Below are 21,388 nucleotides of genomic sequence, written 5' to 3'. Positions count from 1 at the left end.
ATATTTTATGCTTCTTTTGTATCTGGCACTGTAGTAAATATATTTGTTCAATAAATAATTGATTTGTTGATTGATTAATGACATATATTGTTAAATCTACCAAAAGTATAGATTGTGAAAGCCAGGTCACTCAAGATGACCATAATAAATAAAACAGGATTTAAGTAAAGCAAGTTAGTCAATTCTGTCTCCTCATCACACTAACTAGGTATGATAATAAAGTATACCAAATTCTTTTTAATATATGATAGAGATACATGTATTTTCTATTAGAAAAAGAATAATGACAAATTAATGGCATAGGAATAAAAAACAAGAAAATGATAAGTAGAGGCAGATGGCAGACTTTAAAACTGTGGAGCCAACTAATCAAGGTTGTTAGAAGTCACCAAGGAGAACGAAGTACTAACAAAGAATTAGGTTGACAGCAAAGGGTGGAACTTTGTTGGAAAGGCTACTTCTCCAAAACACCACTCACAGATAAGCCCAGTTGAGTGACAGCTATAATAACTGACTCCAAAAGAAGTATATAGGTAACCACTGGTTACAAGAAGCTAGAACACTAGTCTTTCAGAGGAGAGGAACTGCAGAAGAATTTAAATAAAAGCAAAGTAATAAGATAATAAAATCATCATTAACCACCCTTGAGATGTGGATGGAGAGAGCCAGTAGAGATTAGTTAATTTGATATTACCAGCTGGAACCTATATGGAATGACTGAAACTGAAAAATCCTTAGGAAAAAAAAGTAAAATTAATATGATTTCACTTATATTAATATGATTTCACTTATATGAACCCCTAACCATCACTTTGAAGACAATTCATTTTTTATCCTCGTGCCATAAAAGTTCACATTAGTTAATGAAAACCATGTTCAGAACTTGCCATGCTCATACATATGATACAACATTTTTTTCACAAAGGTAATTTCATGGTGTGTAGATATATTTAGGAAGAAAAAATAGTGAGAAGAAAAATTGGCATTGCACAGAATGTTATTCCTAATAGTGTGTTAGTATATGGATATGTGTACATCTATGAGCACCAGTGCACAAAAAGAAATAAAATTTCAACATAAAACTGTGGTTATGAAAAACTATCTGAACTTTTTGTCCCTAATATATTTTCATCCTTCACAGGCAGAATGACAATTCACAATATACAGTTCTATATTTCTACAAAATGTAAAGCAGTAAGTTCTAGACACATGCCTAATACAGAGATGTGTCAGCAGTCAATCCAAGCAAATGGGTCCTTCTTCAATTTCTGTACCACTGTTTCAGGTGCATTCCTTTACCTCACTCTTCCTTTCACACTTTGTTTTGTTTCTTGGGTCTAACTTCCTTCTTTGGATTACTCTTTCACTACCAAATAAACTTAGACTCCTACTCTATTAGATAGTTCTTATCATCTGTAACATCTTTCCTTAGTGCTTTAGAAACAGTAAATCTTGCAAGTAAGTGATGCAATATCACACTTGAGGATTTAATTTATAGATTTCTATAATTTCCAGAGATGCAGTCATACCCAGGCATTGTCCAATTTTTGTTGTAAAAAGTTTGTGGGTTTTCTGGTTGACATGTGCTTAACTCTAATCCTTAAGAATAAAAGTAAATAATAAGTACATTGAATAAACACATATGTGTATACATATTATGTTCTGAACATTATGAGGTCATAACTATGCTGAAATGAAAAGAAAGGGAGATGGAGGGAGGGAGGGAGAGACAGAGGGAGGAAGGGAAGAAGGAAGGAAGGGAGGAAGGGAAGAAGGAAGGAAGCTAACTTATCTTGATTAGTACAGAAATGTAGCCCTTAATATAGTTAATAAATATGCAAGACTGTGCATCATTTACCCATCTTTAACTCAATACAGTTACTATGGCTTCCATGCAGACATTATCTCAAAATATTATGCTATATCACAATGACTTAAGTCATAAAGCCAAATCTTTCTTTCTCTAAGCTTCCTTATGTGTTTCTTCATTATTCAGAACATCCTAGACTACATATGAACACAGCTGGGAACTACCTCTTACAAAACAATGAAAACCCCATGGAAGTCTACCCAAAAAATAAGAAAATCTGCAAAACCTATTCCAAATGTTTTCATTGTCAGGATCTCAAATCTTTTTTAGTTCATTAGAATATCTGCTAATTGTAACATATAATAGCTCTTAGTTATATTATCACTAATTCACAGGTCTGCAGTTTTCTTTCTAACTCTTCTGCATTCTTCAGATTCAGAGTTATTCAGATAGAATGATGACAATGTATTTCAAAGTAATTCTAAAAATTAACTTCTACAGTTATGCATTCCAAATATCAGACGTGGAATACATTTTTAAACAGAAAAAAATTAATATTGTCATTATCTTTTTCTCCTATTTAACACTTTAGGAGTCTTATTTAAGAAATATGTGCCACATATGATGCAAATACTTTAAATAATAAACATGTTAAAAACACGTGGTGAGGTTTTTTTGTAATAAAAAAAAAAACACTAACATGGCAAAAAGAATTATGCCCTTGTCATAAATTTACCCATGCTATGCTGTATTCTCTATTCTTAGGCAATGTTCTATACCCCATAAAATCCAAGAAACAATAAAATAAAATTGTGTTTGAAGGCCAGACAAATACTTAAATAGGAAACAGCAGGTTCATTTTTATTCCTTTCATATTCATATTCTCTCTCTCCCCATCTCACTCTTCAAACTTCTCTCCATAATCATTTTTGTTATTATTAATGTTTCCATATTTTCTATCACTGTTTTAAGAAAAGGAGACAACCACAGTCCAAATTCACAGAATGAAAGTCAAACTTGAGGCAACACTATGCTTATTAGCAACTTTTAAGAATGGAATTTCAAAATGAAGCATCGTCTAACAAAAAAAAAAATTACTGCTGCCATTAGGTGTTATATGAAAAAATAGATAAAAATTCCACCAACTCATGTTAAAAAAAAAAAAAGAGGCCTCAGAAGTTTACTATTATTAACTAACACTTCAAAGCTATTTCAAACTTTCTGGCCCACACCAATTAATTTTCCACCCTACCCACTCATACAAAAAATATACATATTATTAAACAGAATAATGACATCTTCTCATCATACCTTATCTCTCCAATTGAAATCAGATATTTTGTATCACTGAACCAGAGAGGTTGTCACAAATGAAATCAAAGTGAGGCCTAGAGAGTTTAAACAATTTGTTCAAATTCAAGTAATTAGTTAGAAATTACTAGCAGAGTTGAAACTAGAACTGAGTTCTCCAAACTCCAAAATACCAATCCAGATCTCCAAACTTCAAAGCACTAAGGGCTGTAGAGGGAAAAAAAGTTAAGAAATTGCCCTGGTCCTAAAGAACTCACTAAACCTCTAAAGTTGCATATTTCTGTGGTGAATATTATTTGGTCACCATAATGGAGGCAATTGAAGAGCTAATGCAAACACATTTTTTTTCCCGAGTATATCTTGTTTATTGTTTATGGTAAACACATTTTTTAAAAGACTAATCCCAAATAATTTAAAAAGCTAATGCACACCCAGCAATCCCATTACTGTGTATATACCCAAAGGATTATAAATCATTCTGCTATAAAGACACATGCACATGTGTGTTTATAGCAGCACTATTCACAATAACAAAGACTTGGAATCAACCCAAATACCCATCAATGATAGACTGGATAAAGAAAATGTGTCACATGGAATACTATGCAGCCATAAAAAAGAATAAGTTCATGTCCTTTGTAGGAACATGGATGAAGCTGGAAACCATCATTCTCAGCAAACTAACACAGGAACAGAAAACAGAACACAAGGAGGGGAACATAACACACTAGGGCCTGGTGGTGGGTAGGAGGCTAGGGGAGGGATAACATTAGGAGAAATACCTAATAGAGTTAGCTATCAAACATGCATGGATTATAAGTGAAATCCTTTGCCTACTTCCTCTACACTCCTGCCTTTTAATGGCTAAAACTTCACTTCAGAAGATGGGCACCAGGAATATAGGAAGAGGAAGCATATGCAAATTGAGTTTTAAAATCATAGCACTTTTGTTGACAGTAAGAATTGCACATGATCTCTGTAAGGTTAAAGTAAGAAAATGAGGGAAGACTTTCTCATGGTCATCACTGTAACTCATGACTACATTCTGCAGACCCAGAACAGATCAACTTAAATTTCCCCCAGGCAACTGTTGAAAATGGGGAAAACTTACTGCACTACTGATAGAACATTTAGACTTCAGAACTAACAAGTGCATATTTTTAAAGACTCACTAAATTTAAGAGAAGAGAAGGGAAAGGAGAGAATTGGGGTGAGAGAATATAAGAAGTAGAAGAGAGGGAAAAAGAAAAGAAAAAAGAAAGAAGGGAATATAAAGGAATGCTATCTCAGGAAATGAAAATCTCATAAAGCAATCTACAAAGAAATCTTTTATTTAAAAAAAAGTCAAGTTGTTAGTTACAGTTGTCGAAGATGTTGGTATTTGTTTCCAGACAAGGAGTATTTCAATTTTAAAATATAGTGATAATAACTATATCATCAGGATTGAGCCTTGTTCTCTTTCAGTATTACATATACTGCGTCAAGAGAAGGAAAAAGAGGCAGGAGAAGTGAATAAGTAGATAAATAAAAACTGCAGGAACCAGGGTAAAACCCTTTGTTAATTAGGTTCTTACTGTACAACTACTCAAATCTGTAATGTTAGTTTTCCTTGCTTATATCTCAGTTCCCAAGTATGAAAGACAAAAATTAATAAATGTGAATTTTCTTCTTCACCAAAAATTGACACTTTAATCCAGTTAATCATAGAAGGAGTGAGGTTGGTCATGCTAGGTACCACTGAAAATATTTTGTCACAAAAAGAACTAAAATCAAATAGACATAGATACTATACAGGCAACCAATGTTTGTTTTTGTTGCTCTCAAGAAGAGAGCAACAAGTGATTTTATTATAAAAAAAAAGAAAAGCAATTTAAATTTAAAAAAATCCACTTGAAGACATTATCCTAAAGTAATATTGTTTTCTCTTCATTGTTATTATCATCTTGCTCTTGTACATGTGACTCTGTCCCATCGTGTAGAATCACATTTCCATTGATTGTGTCACTATCTATAGCAGAGGAGTCATGATTTTACTCGAAACTGAGCAAGTTTGATCTATCTTGTACCTCCTCCATACCCAGAAAATATAAATAAGCATTTAAAAAGTTAAAATGCTTCTTCTGCCATGAAATATTAATTTCAAACTCATTAGAAACTGGAACTGCATCTTACCATGAGGAGACAAATAAGCTGATCGAGACACTACGCTTTCAAACTGTTGGGCAGAGTGTAAATTGGTGCATCCTTTCAGGAAGGCAGCTTGGCAATGTGTATAAAAACCAGTAAAAACACTCTCTGAACTAGCTATCTAGGAATTTACTCCACAGATATCATCATAGTAATGTTCAAAAAATTGTATGTTAAATATGTTCATTAAAGTATTACTCATGATAGAGAAAACATCAAAACAACGTAAATATTCAATAGTTAGTAAGCACTAAAACATTTAACATTTATTCAACAAACGTGCTAAGTATTATGGATTTGTTAAATTAAAAATGTGTCCTTAAAGTAAAATACAATGCATCCTGGGATTTTGTCATATAATCAAAAATTGTTTTATAAGTTTAATAGAATTCCATTAAAATCACAGAGATTTGGAAATGGGGGTGGGAGGAAAGACTTGATAAAATGACTCAAATGTTCATGTGGAAAAGCAAATAATTGAGAATAACCAAGATAATTTGTAAATGAGGATAATTCAATTAAAAAGCACATAAAATATGACTAATTAAAATTTGCCAAATAAATGGGCAGCTCCATTAAAGAACTTAAAAAATAGACCCAAATATTCGTATAATTAAAATTCTAGTGTTTAAAAGATGAATGCTATAACTGATATTGTTGAAATAATTGGTTCTTCATATCCTAATTGCATATCACACAACAAAATAAATTCTAAATAGATTAGAAAAATTAAAGATTAAAAAAAGATAACATTATAATAAAATATATGTGACCATTTATATAATGTAAGATGGGAAAGAGATTTCTAAACATGATTCTCAAGGCAGAAATCAAAAATAAAACTTTAGATTTCATGAGAGAGATTTGATTTTCTAAAAATTTTAATTAGACAAAATGATAAAATTGAAAAAAGTCTAAATCATATATGACATAGGGTTACTATTTTAGCATATAAAGACCTCTTATAAATCAATAAGAGGTGATAGGCTATTCTAAATATTTTTATATATATTCATGAATTTCATCCTTGCAACAGACCTATGACATAATATTATTATTCCCACTTTACAGAAAAGGAAACTGAGACACTGAGAAATTAAGTAAATGCTCAAGTTCACAGAGCCATTAAGTAATGATGATACGGCCAAGAGTCAAACCCTGTCATCAACAATCTGACTCCAAAATCTATACTATCTCTCAAAGAATAGAAATAAGAAATTTATTTTTTAAAAATGATATGCAGGCCCGTTGTGGTGGGTCATGCCTGCAATCCCAACACTTTGGGAGGCTGAGGGAGGTGGCTCACCTGAGGTCGGGAATTCAAGACCAGCCTGACCAAAATGGAGAATCCCCGTTTCTACTAAAAATACAAAATTAGCCGGGTATGCTGGCACATGCCTGTAATCCCAGCTACTCAGGAGGCTGAGGCAGGAGAATCACTTGAACTTGGGAGGTGGAGGTTGTGGTGAGCTGAGATCATGCTATTGCACTCCAGCATGGGCAACAAGAGAGAAATGCCGTCTTAAAAAAAGAAACGCAAATAAATGAAGAAATATTCTGTTTCGCTAATAAGGAAATGCGAATTACACTAAAAATAAGATGGAATTTTCTACTTGTCATGTTGGCAATGGTTACAAATAATAATAATGTGTCAGAGTGGTTGAGGAAAAATGAGTACTCTTATACATTGTTGATAAGAGTAAACTGGTCAACTTTCCTGGAGGGCATTTTGGCAACACGAACCAAATTCTTTTAAAAAAGGATTACCCAACAATCCATTTTGAATAATTTAAATTAAAGAAATAATTACAGATGTATGCAAAGATTTAGTTACAAATGAGTTTACTGCAATATTGTTAATAATAATGGAGAATCAAAAATAACCTTCCCTAAATCAGCTAAGCTATGAAATGGCCACAAATAGAATAGTCTGCAACCATTAAAATTAATCATGTAAAATAACAGGTGATATCATAGAAACTGTAAATGATATACTATAAAATTAAACAGTAGATTATAAAACATTTGATAGCATATGATGACATTTTTGATGAAATATACATATATATGCACATTAGATAAATTGGCAAAGACATGAAAACTTCAATACAAAAAGTGTATATAACTTAATATAAAGTGAAAAGGTTTTTTTCTTTATTTTATATGTATTGCCTAAATTTCTTATATTCAATATCTGTTACTTTTATAGTAAATAAAAAGTTCATTTTAAAAAGAAAAGGTAGGTAGGAGAAGAGCATTTAATGGCATAGGGAAATGCTCATGTTAACTTTTTAAAAATAGATTGCAAAACAGCATGTACAATAAGATCCCATTTTTCCTTTAATAAATATGTGCATCTAAATAGAAAAATGTCAAGGACATAATCAGAATAAACATTCTGAAGTAATTCTGAATGTCATTACAGAGCTTTTATAATTTGTTTTTTATATTTTCTGATTGTCTCCAATAACCATAGTTTGGTTTTTTAATCAGAAAAAAAAGTATTAAGAAAGACTATATTTACTGTTTTATCCAAATCCATTCTACCAACTAATTTGTTTAACAAGCCCATAATTATGGCTAAAAGCAAAAACAACATAATAACTTCTTACTGCCAAAACAAACACAAACAAATATGATAGTTTTTCTAAGAAAAACAAATATCGTAAATGTATTGGTATATTCTATCTGACCAATCATAAATTTTATTTAATGATGAAACCACTTACATGTCAACTATATCAAGTTGCAAATGAATCATAAAAAGCAATCAAGCAAATCACCTCTATCTGTGTCCGTCTACTAACAGATGGAATAGATAGTTAGATATAGTAAAATAAAACAATTCCAAAATAGTTAAACAGGTGATAAAATAATATACTGACACTGGTCATCAATATAGCAAGACAAAAAATAAATGAACAGGAATCAAGTAATTGGCCATGTGGCATTACTAAAAGTCCCAGCCCTAATTTCTAAACATATGATCTTGAGCAAACCAAATAATCTCTCCAAGTTTTAGAGTCCTTGTCTTTAAACTTACAGTTAAAAAAAAATAGATTCTTTAGCTTTATAATTATAGAAAAAAATTGATACAAATGTAAAGAAGTTTCACACGACTAAGCTAATATAAACCCTGGAATACCTCTAAAATTAGTACTTACTTAATTAAACACAGACAAAGATGGTAATGACATGAGACAAAAAGAGGATTTTAGAAAAAAAAGAAAGAAAATGAGGAGAGAAAAAAGCTGACATCCTTGATAGTGAAGAATTTCTGTAATAGGGAATCAAGGCTTGGGAAAACTCAGTAGCTTTTTCTTATTCCAGAAAAAGAACTGGGGACCAAATTTCTACATTTTGGCTGCTAGCCTCAAGCCTAACTAATCACCCAGTTGCACTTCTGCACATGGAGAAGCTGATATAGCATCAACAAATTCTTTATCAAAATAAACACTTTGTAACACTGAGAAAATTAAAAGTGTTGTAATCTATAAATGGCCCAGCCTGTTCTGTTAAAACTTTATCCCAATTGGACACTATGCTTAAAATATGTTCAAATTTTTCTTTACCTCTGCTGCAATTTTTAAGTCACATATATTTTCTTTCATCTCTAGAAAGTAATTTTGTTCTTATAATTTTCCAAATTATATTTATATACATTCTTCATGAAAATATGCATAATAGAGTCAGTTTCATTTTTTTCTCACCAAAAGAGAAAACATGCTTGAAACCTTTTCTTTTTCAGTACAAAATTTGAGTCTTTTACATCATCTTTCGCTGACTTCCATCTCTAAAATTTATCCTTATTCCCAAGTCCCTCCTCAACCCAAACATACACACACATACACACACAGCTAGAGGCACAATGGACACAATGCCAAACTTTTAAAAATAAATATTTAGATATAAAATCACAGGAGGGTGGCACTAAGTTGGAAGCTATTTCTAAAACAGTTTGTTAAGGTAATGAAAAAAAAATAAGAATCGATGTTCTAATCAAAGTCTAGTAATTTTCTCTCCAAGTGAGTATTATTAGCCAAAATAATAAAGCACCATCAAAACAAGGCAATTCTTACAGTTAATCATTATAAAAGAGGAGTAAAAGTCATTGCTTATCGAAATATTTTATTTTTGCTTTACTAATTACAAGTTATCTGGATATCACAGGATTGCTTCTCTCCCAACTATCATCAAAACATCCAGAAAATACCTTTGTCAAATACAGTGTCACTTGGCTCGTAAATAACAATATACCTGGCATTTGTACACATAAAGAGCAGCCTAAATGTTTAATCAAATACCTCAACTTCAGGAATTAACTTCTTGCCTTTGTCCTTCCGTGGCCACGATATCTTCATTGCAAGCCTCTATTGGTGTCATTATTTCTAATTGAAATCATCCTCTACCTCCACACCCTTCCACGAAGGAAACATGGCTTTTATCTTTGTCTTGCACATGCACACTAGAGTGGGAGGGAGAATAATTTGCTATTTGCACTTTCAATAATAAAATAGCAAATTAATAAGGTTTCTTGTTATTATAGGATACCAAGCATGTTCAACACTCAATTCAGTTGAAAAGAACTGCACTGTAACCGTTTTACCTAATATAGCATCATATTTTCAAAAGGCAGAGGAAATCTCTCAACTTGGGGGAAATTATCCAAAGGTAAAGAGATGTTATATTTAATTCCTCACTTGAAGCTTGTGTCTATTCTCAATAAAATACTGCAACTTTAGGTGCTTCTGTGCTTAGGTCTAAGAAATGGACCCAAAATGAAGTTAGAGAGTTCAACGTGGAGTCAATGTCAACTCCAGGACTAGTTGTACTAGTAACGGCAGAGTTAGGATTTTAACCTAGGCAGACTAGCTAAAGACCAAGCTCTTAACCACAACTTAATCTCTTAAGACCCATTTAAAAAAAAAAAAACTAAACTTTTTGCTTCTTGAAATTACTCCCCTTTCATATATAATTTGAAGTATACATTGAGATTAAATCCTGTTTCCCTGAGAAATGTAGCTATACAATGGTGTTTTAGCTAATTATTGTATTAACTTCTGTGTAAGTACCCTTTGATATAGGAAATTTAGCAAAGAATGCACTCACGATTCTATGAGTCATGAAAAAAGGCTTCTGTAATAATAATAAGAATTGCTCCTTCCTTCATAAAATGTTTAAAGTTCATTCCTTTAGGATTAATTCAGCTTAAATATTGAGTTCCTTAGACTCTTCCACACTTATATCACTACATTGCTCCATATATTCCTTATACAGCAACATCCCTATAATAGAGCAATAAGAAGAATCAGAAAGGCAGCAAAATCTAAAACAGATGTCTCAAGTTGATTTACTTTTCTTAAAGGAGAATTCCTCAGCTCAGAATCTATTTACTCTTAAATATAACTGTAGCATAATTTTAATTATTTGAGGAGCACACTTGGGTTCAAATCCTGCTTCCACCACTTACCAATAATATAATCTTGGCCAAGTTGCTCAACTTCTCTGAGCCCAGGTTACCTATATCTGTACAATAGTTCACCTTGCTGGAGTAATGCAGGAATAAACCCAATAGATATATGTAATGAATGTTCTTAGCACAGTGCTTAGCATATACAAAGTGCTCAGTAAATAGATCTTCAATATCTTTAAAATATAAACTAATAACAATTCAAGGAGTTATTTAGAGAATTAAATGGCATCACATTTGAAAGCACCTACGTTAGTGCCATACAACAAAAAGGCCTATAAAATGTTAGTTTTCCCTCTTTTCTTATCTAATTTAACAGCCCACAGTCAAATAGAAGTAGCAGCTTATAAAGGCGTATGGAAGGAGAACTGATATTGCTAAAGGCAAAAACATCAATTACAGAAAAATGACAACTTCAAGTCTGAAAAAGGCAAAGATAGGAAACCAAAACTGCAGACACAAGAACTCACAGCAATTAGGAGATCACTCAATGTAGAGATAAATAGCCTTAACAGACCCTCAATTCAAGGACCAGCTCAGGAATCAGATGTTTGTAGTGATAGCTGAGTCATTGAGAAACGTTGTTAAAAAATTAAATTTAAAAATCAGAAGATAAAACTATGATATAACCTTTACCCTCATATATATTACACCAAAATATTAACAGGAACTATCTCTGGTAATGAAATATAGGTTATTTTAATTATCTTCTTTAACCTTTCTATTTTTTCTAAACAATAAACTGTTTAGGAATCAGAATGTATAGTTAAATTGTAAAAATAATGTTTGCACTTAAGGAGGCAGTCTTTAGAAACCTAAGAAACACACAAATGTACAATAGGTTAACTCGTTCTATAGTGAGTTCCTGTTCAAATTGCCTCCATGACATCCTAGAATAAAGGTATTAAAATAATGTAACATATGAGAAAAATTTGATTAATTGTTACACAATAAATTCACTTGAAAAAGAAAAAAATGCTAAAAGTAGATTCATCTTATAGATACCATTTTAAACAGCAGTCAGTAACAACACAAAACTTTTAAGAACCACATATGATTATCTCTATCTTTGCTTGCAACAATTCTGACACACCCTAATTTTTAGAGTAAAAAAAATGTTTAAACAACTCTAGGAAAAAATGGAAATAAGCTGATAAGAAAGTTCAAGAAGCACAGTCATAAGTGAAATGCACCTTTTTACATTCTAAAATAGAAATAAAAATGCTTTCAGCAAATTTAGCTATTATCATGTAATCACTGTCACTGAACAATGGGCACAAAAAAGAATGGCAGCATAGAAAGCAAACTAAATATCAGAAATGAACATATGGCTCTTTTTTTCTTTCTGACCTGTAGTATGTATCTGTCTTTGGAACTGTCCCACTGAAGACCATGTACAATTAATAGAGAACATGCCAGAGAGCTATACAGCAGGTCCTAAAGGACTTTTTCATCTTAAAAAAAAGTGCATTTTCCCAGAATGGAAATCATTTTCCTTTTTCTTCATTAACCAGAGCTCTAACTTTAAAGGAGTGAAAAACAGGGGCAATGGATACAGCAAACCACCCCCATGGCACGTGTATACCTATGAACAAATCTGCACGATCTGTACATGTACCCCAGAACTTAAAGTATAGTAATAAAAAAAAAAAAGAAAAAAGAGTGAAAAACAGAATAAAAAGGCACAAAGTACTAGGACATTGTAAACTCTCAATTACTTCAAATACTGTTATTATTATTATCAGTAGTAATAGTATAGGGCTAGTACAGATTTAAGATGAACTAAATGAAACACAGTCACACAGACTCTGCGGCAGAATCATAACTAGAATTTAGATTATGTGCTTCCCTGATCACAATTAATATTCAGTTCACCCTTTCTATAATTTCCTCCAAAACTTGACATCTCCAGATCTAATTGTCACTTCAGCTGACTCAGCTGTGACTATTTTATTTCTTTTCTTGGATTCTGATTGTCAGTGGGTTAAAAGCAACATATAACATTTTTAATACCAGAGGCATCTATATTTTTTAATAAAAAGAGGGTAAGTCTAAATCATGCCTGTAAAATGTTTACTAAAGTGCATTTTATCCTTGGAAAATAAACAAAAATGCTCTTGAGGTATGCTTTACTCTCAGTAGTGTCATTATTTTCAAGTCTTATTTCCATCATCTAAAAGAAAAACTTTTCAGTAAACAAAAAGATAAAGAAAAACTAAAACAAATATCTTGCCTTTATTATTATGTTGGGAGCATATTTTAATACATTTTAAATTGGATACACCCAAGTCTTAGAAATGCAAACTCCTGGGATCACAAGAGATACTGAGTTCTTCATGATGCTTAAAAGGAAAGAAGGAGGCTGGGCACAGCGGCTCACGCCTGTAATCCCAGCACTTTGGGAAGCCGAGGCGGGTGGATCACGAGGTTAAGAGATCGAGACCATCCTGGTCAACATGGTGAAACCCCGTCTCTACTAAAAATACAAAAAATTAGCTGGGCATGGTGGCGCGTGCCTGTAATCCCAGTTACTCAGGAGGCTGAGGCAGGAGAATTGCCTGAACCCAGGAGGCGGAGGTTCGGTGAGCCGAGATCGCGCCACTGCACTCCAGCCTGGGTAAAAAGAGCAAAACTCCGTCTCCAAAAAAAAAGGAAGAAGGGCATAATAAATAAGTTTTTGGTTCTTACTCATTTTTTGCTCTTTTGAATTAATTAATGGTGTGTAAATCCCAGGCAACTGTTATATAATTTGTGACTGAATTGAGTCCAAAGGAGAAAAACATATAAAACATTATTTAATTAAAATTTTGTATTTTTTTCTCTCCTACTTTCTTTCCTACTAGTCATTCAAACTAAGAGGATACTTTCATGTTTGCTGCTGTTGAATTGCCTTAGGCCACATTAACATGTTGAGAGATCTGTGGTATCTGGAGCTATGTTGTTCTCTGGGGCCAACCCCTCAAGTATGGCTCTCAAGCTTCCAGCCTTATTTTAAAGGTGTCTTTGGCAAAATAGAATGTTCATAGGAAGACTCTGCTTGGAATACTAGCATAATTGGGTTTTGTTGTTGTTGTTGTTGTTCTTATACATGTGGTTTTGAGTTTAGCTTGGAAAGTGGGATAATAATGAGAATTGAAGGATAAATCCATTCAACTTCAATCATTTTACTGTAATGCAGGAAACACAAAACAAAGAAAAGTTTACTTTCCTGATTCTAAGTTGAGAATACCACATTGAAAAAACCTTTTTTGCAGGGGACGGGGGTAGTGGTGAGGTAACTGAGTCATGGCTCTGAAACATAAAATCTAATCATTTCAATATCCTACTTAAAAACCTTCATTATTTTCCCATAACCTACAAGATATAGATTCTCTTTTATGGATATAACACTCATTAACAAGCTGATTCCACATTATCTTTCTATTCCTATTTCCTGACACATATACACACACTTAGCAACATAAGACCTGATCCTCTCTAACTATTCTCTGTTGATTGTTCTCTAAATCACTTTTCCCTATTTGTTCTTAGAGCTTACAAGATTCTTTTCCATTTATGATCCTCAAAAACACTGTTCCCTCTTATCATTTATGTCTCAGCTTTAATATCACTAATGTATAGTCATCATCCTTGATCCCAAACCCAATTAGGTCTCCCTTTTCCTTCATAGTATTTATTATCCTATAATAAAGTATTTATTTAATGCCATCCTTTTATTTGGATTGTAAACTAGGAAAGGTACAACATACATGTTAGTTCACCACGGCCCATATATACTTGGCACTCAATGGATTTAGGAGATTCTCTGGTTATCCAAATATTTATTATGTGAGTCACCAAAATTATACAGAAGGTAAAAGGCATTCATTAATAAACTTATCATTTGTAAAATTAGTCTTCACGTAAACATCCCTCACAGATTAACTTAACATGTATCTCACACATCTGGTTTAATGTCCTCATACCTTTGATAATCATTACTCAGTGGTTTCAAACTTGTCTGCACATTGGAGTCACATGGAGAACTTTAAAAACTATTGATGCCTGGGTCCCATTTCAAAAGATTGATTTAACTGGTTGAAGTGTAACCTAAGCAAAAGAATACTTCTTAAAACTGCCACAAACCTGTAATTTTTTTTCAGTCAAGTTTGAGAATCAGGCTAGTCAATTACTAGATATTGCATTGTGGCAATCAAACCAGTATTCAAAATAAAATTGCAAGGTGAGTGCAAAGCAAAATCATAAATCTTGCAAAAGATGCAAGATTTCATGAAGCAAAGAAATATAGTATCAGAGAACAGCTCAAACCATGGACAAATCAACAATTTACAGTTAGACAAGATAAAAACTGAAGAAATAGAAATTGTCAGGAATGATAGTCAGTATGGTAGATTATTTGCAAAGAATTATTTGAATATATAAAGATTAAAGTCCTTAGGAAATTTTCTTTGCAAAAATGGCCTTTATTATGATGGATGGTACTACTTTGTGGAAATTAATTTTGCTTTCATAATATTTGACCTGAACAATTACTCTTAAAAACGTGATCTCTCTTCTAAGAATTAATGCATAGTTAGAATTATAAATGAATACTGTCAATATCTAAACTTATTTTTACTAATTTTAATTTGTAAAGGTTAAGTCAAAATGAAATCATCTTTCCCATTGTTTACCATGCAATTTTTATCCCTGCCCACTTAGTATATTAAAATACTAAAGATATTACCATGTATCACATGACCTTCACAAAGATGCAGATACAGTTCTACTTTTTTCCTCTTGTATTATTACACTATTTGCTTCCTTGTCTTGCCTCACTCTAATGGTTAGGACCTTGAATACAATGTCAAGTAGGATGAATGAGCATGGACAGTATCTTCTTTCCCATCTTAGGAAGAAAGCATTCACTATTTCACCATCAAATATGATGTTAGTTGTAGGTTTTTCATAGACACCCTTTTCAGATTAAGAAAGTTATATTCTACTCCTACATTGCTGGGAGTTTTTAAATTATTAATGGATGTGGTCAACTGTTTTTTTTGCATCTATTGAAATGACATATGGTTTCTCATTTACTCTATTAATACAGTGATATTTTCCAAATGTTAAACCAATCTTGTATTTCTGGACTAAACCCTACTTGGTTGTGATATTTCATCCTTTTTCTGTATTGCTGGATTTAATTTGCTACTGTTTGTTAAAGATCTTTGCATCTATCACCATGAATGATATTGGTCGATAATTTTCCTTTTATGTAATGTTTTTTCAGGTTTGATGTTAGAGTTATGCTGGTCTCATAAAATGAGGTAGAAATTGTTCCCATCTCTCCTATTTTTTTGAAAGAGTTTATGTAAGAGTGGTGTTATTTCTTAAATGTTTGATAGAATCCACAAGTGAAATCATTTGGGCCTGGAGTTTCCTTTATAGAAATTTTTATTGTTTTTATGAACCAATTTAATTTCTTTCAGAAAGAGATATTTAGGTTTTCTGTTTCATCTTGTGTCAGTTTTGGTAAGTTATTATTTAAGAAATGTGTCTGTTTCATCTAAGTTGTATAACTTTTGATATAAAGATATTCATAATGTTCTCTTATTGTCTGTTTAGTATCTGTAAGATATATAGTGATAATTCCTCTTTCATTCTTAATATTGGTAAGTTGTGTTGTCTTTTTCTCTTGGTCTTTACAAAAGAAAAACAATTTTTGCCTGTACTATTTTCTTATTTCCAGCAATTTGACTATGATGTGCCTAGATGTACTTTTCTTTGCATTTATCTTGCTTGGAATTTGTTGAACTTCTTAAAACTGTACATACGTATCTTGCACCAAATTTGGGAAATTTTGTGACATTATTTCTTCAATTTTTTTCCCTGCCCCAACATCATTTCCTTTTATTTTCTGGGACTCATGTATGTTAGACCTTTTAATATTGTCACATATCCCTAATGCTATATTCATTTTATTTTCCAATTTTTTTCTCTGTCATTTTGGGGTTTTTTGTTTTTGTTCTTTAGAGACAGGATCTCACTCTGACAACCAGGCAAGAGTGCAGTGGCACCATCTTAGTTCACTGCAGCCTTGAACTCCTGGGCTCAAGTGATCCTCCCACCTCAGCCTCCCAAATAGCTAGAACTATAGGTTCGTGTCACCACCCTTAGCTAGTTTTATCACTTTGTAGAGACAGAGTCTTGCTACATTGCCCAGGTTGGTCTCAAACTCCTAGTCTCAAGCAATCCTCCTACCTAGGACTCCCAAAGTGCTGACATTGCAGGCTTGAGCCACCATGTCTGGCCTCTCTGTTCTTTAAACTGCATAATTTCTATTGATCTATCTTCAGTTTCACTGAATTTTTGCTCTCATTTCTATTCTGCTGATTATTCTCTCAAGTGATTTTCTTATTTCAGATATTTTTTTTTTTTAGATTAAACTTCCCTTTTGGCTCTTAATAATTTATCTCTCTCTGCTGAGATGTCCTAATTTTTTTTCAAATTTTCCTGATTCTTCATATGTTGAGCAATTTTGGATTATATCTTAGACATTGCCACCACTATGCTGTAGAGACTCTAGATTCATTTATAGTATTCTAAATAGTATTGTTGTTTAAGCAGCTTACTTGCTGAGACTAAAACTGCATATTTTGTCTTATCTGCAGTGAGCAGTAGCTCAAACATCTATTTAGCACTTTTAACCTTACTTGGACTGCTTGAGACCAATCCTGCACATGGATGGTTTGGGGATCAGTCAGAGATTTGTAATATCAAAGTTGGGGTTCCCTTTCTGTGGCTTTTTGACAGGATTGCCTCCTTACCTCTTAGGATCTGTGGTTGCCCAAAGTCTATTCCCTTGATTCTCCAGGTCAGAAAAACAAAAAGAAAAACAAAAAAAAACTCTTTTTTTTTTTTTTTTTTTTGCAGCCTGCCCTCATACTAGAAAGCTTGAAAATGGCAAACTTACCCAGTTTCTTTCCCTCCAGTTTTGCAAAGCTCATTCTCCTCTCAAGATTTAGTCTGCTTCAAGTCACTCTTCAGTGCCTTCAGATAGCTGTGTTTTGTCCAGAGTTCTAGTTGTTATCCCTACTCAGTTTTCAGTGGATTAAGAGGCCCCTTCCCACTACCAATTACTCTCTAATAATAAATATTTCTTGTATTTCCTTAAAGACAATTAAATGATACCATGCTTTTTCATTCCTTCATGCCTTTACACATTCTATTCCTCTACCTCTAATGTCCTTTTCTTTGATTTGTTCAATGAAATGTTAATAAACCTTTAATGTTTAATCTCAACTGTTACCTACTCCATGAAAACCTTCCCTGACTACTCATCTAGTTGTTCCCATCCCTGATTTACCCAAGCTCCTATCACATTATTCTGTATTTATTAGTTTATGTGTCTGTCTTGCTGACAAATTTGTAAGATTCTTGTATGTAAGAATCACATCTTTTTTCATTTTATCCCCTTTGTGCCTGGCTTATAGTAGGTACAAATTGATGTTTTAGTCAGTGAATGAATTAATTCATTATTAGTAAACATGTTCTCATCAGCCAATAATTAAAGAACAATGAAGGAAAAAGCACTAAGTCAGTCAACACCTTCAACAGCCTTCAGATTGAGAATTAAAATTTCAGTATGCAATACAAATAACATATAGGGGAAGATGAAAATGAGGAAGTGAGAGATAACATTTCTTTATTCTTTCAATCCTACCCTCATGCAAATGATTTAAGAGAAGATGGAAGGAAGGGTATTAATGTTTATTAAAGGTCCACCGAGTGCTAGGTGCCTTTATCTTTCTATTTAATTTTCATAACTCACCAAGTAGAAATCTTCTATACCAATTTTATATATTTTAAAAGATGTCAAATTTTGCCATCCTCAATACTGAAATGCCTAAAATTTCAGTTGAGAATATTTAAACTGGAAATAATTCAGATCTCTATTAATATAACGATGGTACATATATAGTACAAAATATTATGTAGAAGAAAATGAGATAAAGCTATATAAACTAACATAGAGCTCCAAGTCATAATTTTAAGTGAAAAAAGCATGTAAAATATAAAGCAATAGGTGTAAAAAGGGAGACTGTTACCCTGACACGAAATAAAACTGCATGTTTCTATATAATGGTATATAAGTGTATGTGATTATAGAAGAAATCTGGAAGGACACAAACAAAATTGGAAATAGCAGTTATGCTTGGGAAAAGAAATCATCTTTAGGATGAAAAAAGTCATGAAGAAAAATTTCCCTCACCTTTTGTTCAATAATTATTAATTCAATAAATGCTTAATGATAGTCCACTACATGCCAGGCATTGCTTTACAACAAGAATGTATTTACGTCTTACTTAAGTTTAAAATATTCTTAATGTTTTAAATGAAATATTACCAATAAGAGAAACAAAAATAACAGAAAACCTCTAAAGTGCTTAAAATGTGATCTACTCTCTTTTTAATGTGCCAAAAGATCAGAAGTTTTTTAAAGATAAGTAAATTAATTTATTATTACTTTTAAAATCTGTTCTCCCAAATGCAGATTAAAATTCTTATTTTCCACATCTGGACCCTATGGAGAAACAAAATGGTTTATCTTTTTTCCTTTTATAATAACAGTTCCACTCACACCAATTCTTAAGAGGTTTGGGGATACATGAAGTCTAAAGTTCTTAACTTAAGGTAATTCCAGATATCAATTGGCTGTCTACAGATAAAAACACACCTTTTTTTATTATTCATATGCTTGAGCAATTCAGAAAGTACATCTGGCCTTCATGAACTTCATTCTTGGCTTCACATAATAGAGGAATATATCTTTGTCCTTTAAGTTGACTCACTTCCCTGTCTCAGCCAGGTGACTCACAGAGGACATCTTCTCATAAACTTTAATACTGAAATAATTTGGAATAACTCAACATTTTAATCTGTCTCCTCAATTCTTTCTAGTGACAAGAACTTCATCATCTCAGCAAAAAGCCCATTCCATTTTTGGTCAACCATAACTGTTACAAAGTTACTTCTTCTGCTTGCCTGTGACTCTGGTTCTCTGAGACTCAACTACAAACTCCAGTCTAGCACTTCACAGTATAAACTCTTTTTGCTATGACAGCACTCTAGCCATCCCAGGATGCCTACTGAATTCTCCTAAGATTTCTGTTTTACAGAATAAACATGCTTTGTTCTTTTAACCTAAGGGAAGCTTTTGCCAGTGAGCCCAGAAAAGTGTGAGAAACTGAATTTCTCTGCAACCAGGCAATTTGTCCAATGGAAAAAACAAAACAAAACAAGATTTGACTTTTACCTTAATGAAGCAGAAGCATTCTTGGGTAATCATTAAAAATACTTCCTGGCATTTGTTTTCAAAAAAATATCTCTCTACCCACCTGCACATGTATATATAAATGACATACACATTGCTCTTCACTGTCTCTTTTAAAATATCTAAATGAGCACCAACCCATCTTCAGCTCATGTGACTTGGTTGCCTACCTAATAAGCTACTATATTCTGCCTTATCACATGACTTCATTTGAGCCACAGCTCATTTACTAAAAATTAAGATATTTCATTCTTTTAAGCCCACAACTGTTTCTCCTTATTTTTGGAACCCTAAAATATTGGGCAACAAATTAACCATTAAACTTCATCCAAGAAGGCTTAACTTATAATTAGGCTTAGTAATGTGCCTCTGTTAATTATATGCCTTTAACCTCAGTTCCTTATGCTGGAAATTGTTAACTACTTTGCATCTTTAGGAAATTAGAAAAAATAAAACCTTCAAATCTAAAAAACTTATGGAGGACATCCACTTAATTCATCCTGGTCCTTAGAAAAACTTAACCTCCAATCTAAATCTTTTGGGGAATGCAGGGGTGAGGTGAATATTTATCTTACCTAGAAAGTTACACCTATGCATTTTAAAAGAAAAAAAAAGGTTTTAGTCCTGGCTCTTGTCTGATTTCTGTCCCAATTTTCCTAGCTGTGAAACAAAGGTAATAACAGCTCTACTTTAACCATCTCACAGGGTTACCATAAGGCCTCAGAGGAATCTACTGACTTTTGATCTTTCCAAATATTGTGAGATTGAAATTTTTAATTGTATTTTTACTATGAAGAAGAAATTTTTACATTGAATAAGATGAAAAAAGACATTATTATAATTCCATAGTCATTTACTGGTCTAAAATAAAATGCAGATAAGTAAAAATAAATGTATAAGATAATATAAGAAAAAGTTCACTTGAAAGTATAACATGTAATAAAAACATAAGGTGCAATGTTATTAATAATACTGGCACCTCAAGTGAGACACTCTATAAATCCCCTCCTTTTAACACCAAAACATTTTAATTAAATCCTCTTTTTTATCTCCTTTTCCCGCATCACCAACAAAAAAAATCCCAGCATAATCTTTTAGCCTTGGACTTAATTGCAAATGCCAGCAAAGATTTACATAGAATACAATATAAGTATATTCTGACATTTCATAAACCCAGCCATCCTCTCAGACTGACTTCATTTTCTTTTTCCTTTTTTATAACCTTTTCTATATTCTCCTGAAGGAAGTCTAGCAATATTTTAGCAACTGGAAACACTACGAATATTTTCGTTATTGT

General features: G+C 32.5%; 1 protein-coding gene across 3 annotated transcripts in view; it reads right to left on the bottom strand.

The window, feature by feature from the left end:
* The window catches only part of SOX6 (SRY-box transcription factor 6), a 665,386-nt gene that overhangs the window by 417,796 nt on the left and 226,202 nt on the right, over nt 1-21,388 (bottom strand). Inside the window, exon 1 of one of the 3 annotated variants that reach the window (XM_012456567.2) lies at nt 9,613-9,756. The exons of the other annotated variants lie outside the window; for them this stretch is intronic. The gene's annotated coding sequence lies outside the window, so the exon portion shown is untranslated. Of the gene's footprint in view, nt 1-9,612; nt 9,757-21,388 lie in introns of those variants that run through there. 3 annotated transcript variants of the gene reach the window in all.

Source organism: Aotus nancymaae, unplaced genomic scaffold (assembly GCF_030222135.1).
Source record: "Aotus nancymaae isolate 86718 unplaced genomic scaffold, 86718_ANA_hifiasm-v0.15.2.pri h1tg000059l, whole genome shotgun sequence".
Taxonomy (NCBI): Eukaryota; Metazoa; Chordata; class Mammalia; order Primates; family Aotidae; genus Aotus; species Aotus nancymaae.
Note: the sequence above shows the minus strand (reverse complement) of the source record. Positions and strands in the feature narration are given on the sequence as shown.